Genomic DNA, 4,458 nt, shown 5'->3' with positions numbered 1-4,458 from the left:
TCACCCTATTATGCAGCACTAGAGATTTGAACCGCTGAACTGCCAACCTTTCAATCGACAAGCTCAGCGTCTTAGGCACTGAGCCACTGTGTAATATGAATATGAATATGGCAATATATTCACTAATATTTGGAATGCCCTTGGTTCTTTTAATATTTCCCCCCACAATATATAATCTTAGAAACAATGCCTTCAAATGGCTGAAAGGAATGGCAACTAGCATTTATTATTAGCAAATCATTCCACAGAAATGACTCCAACTTGCTTTGGTTTAGTGACATGGCTTGCAGTTAAAAGCTTTCAGCAGGGCCGCACACACATACCAACAATGACTGGTGATTTGGATAATTAGAAGAAATGGCTGAGCCTTGTCTCTTTACAAGGAGGTTAGAAGTGACATGCAATTAAAAATGTGCAGCAAAGGTAATATTGTGAAGATAAAATTAAGGCAGTGGATCAGGTTGAGGACAATCAACTAATAGCTATTTAGAAAAGGGAAAAGGGGATGGTAACATTTATTTTACTGGAATAGTGAAGTTCACAAGCCACTTAAGGTTCATGACTTCTATTTATTGTAATTTCCTCCATGTAGGAGATGACCAGGCTGGGCCCAAGGGAGGGGTCAAACTCATTATCAGTATGAGTCCCTTCATGCCCACAAGAGATCTAAGTCCAGCAAACCTTGAATTCTTTCTACTTTTATCTCCTGCTAATTTCCCTTGGCCATTAGTAGTTCAGATACTTGTAGAGAGTTTAAGCATCCAAAAAATCTTTATACCCCTTTGAACTGTCTGGATCTCCTGATTTTCCTGGCACTTGGCACTACACTGGGACTTGTCTTTCTTTCCACACACTTGAGCTGCTATAATACTTTTTTTTTTTTTTTTTGCAAAGGTACCATATTTTTCAGAGTATAAGGCGCACTTGAGTATAAGATGCACCTTAGTTTTTGGGGAGGAATATAATAAAAAGGCTGATTGGTGGGTGGATTGGCCTCCTGGAATACCCCCAATCAGCTGTTGCCAGAGGTGAATTTTACCAAGAGGCTCGTTGGTTGTGAGCTCTGTGCCTTGCTTTTTGTTTTTTCTGCCTCTGAAACTTCTGGAACTCCATTTCAGAAAAAACTTATTTTTCTGCCTCTGAAAGCCTCCGAAACAAAGCTTCAGAAAAAAGGCTTTTTTCTGAAGCTCTGTTTGGAGGCTTTTTTTCTGAAGCTTCTTTCAGAGGCTTTTATTCTGAAGGACTATCTGTACCCTGTTCAATCTCCTTTCTTTGGTATTGGTATATAGATTAACCTCTTCCGATCTGCTGGTTATTGTATCATTCTCCAGATTTGTTAGCATAGTTTGATTAGAGCCTTTACTGATTCTTCTTTTGTTGCTTGCCATATTATTTTAGATAAAAGCCTTTCAGAGGCTTTTTTTCTGAAGCTCTGTTTGGAGGCTTTTTTTTCTGAAGCTTCATTTCTGAGGCTTTTTTTCTGAAGCTTCTTTCAGAGGCTTCTTTCAGCCTCTGAAATCTCTGTTTGTGAGGGTGGGCGGGGCTACATTTGGAGTATAAGACGCACCCAGATTTTCACTCTCTTTTTTGGGGGGGGAAAGGTGCGTCTTATACTCTGAAAAATACAGTAGGTCCTTTCTGTAGAGTATGCATCTGTACTAATGGATACCATAGCAATGGGTTGCATAAAGAGCCATGTATTGTTACATCTCAGAAGGTAGCCAACTTGAGAGTCAAGGGATGTGTGTTAATCCATGCTGTTGTCCATGGACTAAAGCAGCATTTCCCTACTGATACAGTTCTATGATGAATGTCCAGGGCCTGTGAGTTTGGAGTCATTGTCTTTTTAAGTCTCCCTTAATTTTACTGTGTATATCCCAATAAGTCATCTGAGATAATAGATGAGATAAAGAGAGATAATAAAGGTAAAAACTTCTGCAAGTTAAGATGAGTCCTGGTGACTTAATGGAAAAATGTTTTGGCCACAATATGGAAGCAGTTTGCAGTCTTCTCCTGGGTGATTTTCTTGACTTCCAAATCCAAGCTACAGTTGTGGTATTTTCTGGAGAGGTCTATCCAAGCACTAACCAGAACAAGCTGAGCCCAGACAAAAGTAGCCTTCTCAATATGCCTTTTTCTAGGAAATGCAGTAACCCATTGCTTGAGCAGATAATTTCCCTATGGAATAATTTATGAGGTTTATCCTCCAGCATTTTCAGGTAGGGTGAATACCCACTTGCTGAAGGACCTGATACTGCATAGCATTTCAGTTCTCAGATTTTGGGTCAACACTTCTTTAGTAATAAGAGATTGCCCTTTTGTCTCAGGTTCAGAAGAGCTGCTGTTCCTGGTAACAGTAGTAACTGTAAGAGGGATCTTAAGAGTCCTAGTGGACTATCATTTAAATATGAGCCAGCAGTGTGCTGTAGCTGCCAAAAAAGGCAACACAGTTCTAGGCTGCATTAAATGAGGGATAGGATTAAGGCCATGTGAAGTGTTAGTACCATTTTATAATGCCTTTGTAAGACCACACTTGGAATACTGCATCCAGTTTTGGTCGCCACAATGTAAAAAAGATATTGAGACTCTAGAAAGAGTGCAAAGAAGAGCAACAAAGATGATTAGGGGACTGGAAGCTAAAACGTATAAAGAACGGTTGCTGGAATTCGGTATGTCTAGTTTAATGAAAAGAAGGACTAGGGGAGACATAATAACAGTGTTCCAATATCTCAGGGATTACCACAAAGAAGAGGGTGTCAACCTATTTTCCAAAGCAACTGAAGGCAAGACAAGAAGCAATGGATGGAAACTAATCAAGGAGAGAAGCAATCTAGAACTAAGGATAAATTTCCTGACAGTTAGAACAATTAATTTGTGGAACAACTTGCCTCTAGAAGTTGTGGATGCTGCAACACTGGAAGTTTTTAAGAAGAAATTGGACAACCACTTGTCTGAAATGGTATAGGGCTTCCTGCCTGAGCAGGGGGTTGGACCAGGGGTGAAATCCAGAAGGTTCTGACAGGTTCTGGAGAACCGGTAGCAGAAATTTTGAGTAGTTCGGAGAAACAAATATCACCTCTGGCTGGCCCCAGAGTGGGGTGGGAATGGAGATTTTGCAATATCCTTCCCCCAGGAGTGGGGAGAGAATGGGGATTTTGCAGTATCCTTCCCCTGGAGTGGGATGGGAATGAAGATTTTGGAGTATCCTTCCCCTGCCACGCCCACCAAGCCACACCCACAGAACCGGTAGTAAAAAAAATTGGATTTCACCATTGGATTGGACTAAAAGACCTCTAAGGTCCATTTCAACTGTTACTATGATAATTTTCTGTTAATTGAATTAATCATCACAGTGCTAGATGGGCCAGTCAATTCACTCCATACAGTTTCCTTCAACTGTTTGAAGCGAATGGATGTGAATGTCTTCGTTGTTTATTGCAGAGGCTGAATTTGCACATTGGCTTTTATGTAAATACTAAGCACCTGGACAATACTGTGGATGGTTCTAATGAATGTTTTCACTATTGACTTGCCAGACCAAAAATAAGCTTTTGCTGCAAAACCATGTTTGCTGTAGACCTTGTCATGGAGGAAAGAATGTGGTTATATGAGCTGTCTTGGAAAAGATTCTTGGAAATGAAATTGACATTTTAATCGTTATATTCATCTCTCACTTAGATAGGCTTGTTGTTGCTTATGCTTGTTGTACTGTTGCGAAGTTCATGGTCGAGAACTTTTTGGAACTCATCACATAATTCCCAAGGACACAATTACAAAGCTCTTGCAGTGTATTAACATTCTTTCATGTTCCTGTTGACCAGATGCCTTTAACAATCGATAAGTATTAGTAATGCTTCAGAAGCAGATGGTATCTTTTCAAGACGGTGCCATCATCTCCGCCTGCCGCACTGACTGCTTGACTAACTTTCTCTTGAATTTATTTCTAGAATGCTGTCTTGCTTAAAGGAAAAGGATTTCAGCGCGGCAAGGACTTCAATAGTTTGGCAGACCATGGAAAAGCATCATCGGCAATAAGAAATCATGTTTTGTCCTATAGTGAAATGCATTTCCTAAGCTACTTCAAATGCCTGTCAGGAATGAGTTGCTCTGATTCTCTTGGAAAAATCAAAAACGATTCACAGTATTTTGAGCAGGAATAAACAAACAGCCATAAGATTTAATGTATGCCTTAATTCGGCTTTTTTTTCTTTTTTTTTTGGAAAAAGCAACTCCAACTCAGACAGGATCAGACACTCCCTACTTCACCTCTAGGTAAAGGTAAAGGTTCCCCTTGCACATATGTGCTAGTCGTTCCCGACTGTAGGGGGCGGTGCTCATCTCCGTTTCAAAGCCGAAGAGCCAGCGCTGTCCAAAGATGTCTCCGTGGTCATGTGGCCGGCATGACTAAATGCCAAAGGCGCACGGAATGCTGTTACCTTCCCACCAAAGGTGGTTCCT

At 40.6% G+C, this 4,458-nt stretch overlaps 1 long non-coding RNA gene across 1 annotated transcript; it reads left to right on the top strand.

Moving 5' to 3' along the window:
• The first annotated feature begins 1,717 nt into the window (after positions 1 to 1,717).
• LOC117674869 (uncharacterized) lies at positions 1,718 to 4,181 on the top strand. Its single transcript, XR_004594025.2, has 2 exons — positions 1,718 to 1,823; positions 3,948 to 4,181. It is a non-coding gene; the product is annotated as an uncharacterized LOC117674869 (long non-coding RNA).
• Positions 4,182 to 4,458: the final 277 nt, after the last annotated feature.

This window comes from Pantherophis guttatus, chromosome 1, assembly GCF_059756535.1.
Source record: "Pantherophis guttatus breed Tessera chromosome 1, ASM5975653v1, whole genome shotgun sequence".
Lineage (NCBI taxonomy): Eukaryota > Metazoa > Chordata > Lepidosauria > Squamata > Colubridae > Pantherophis > Pantherophis guttatus.
The sequence above is the reverse complement of the archived record's forward strand: the minus strand, read 5'-3'. Positions and strand labels throughout refer to the sequence as shown.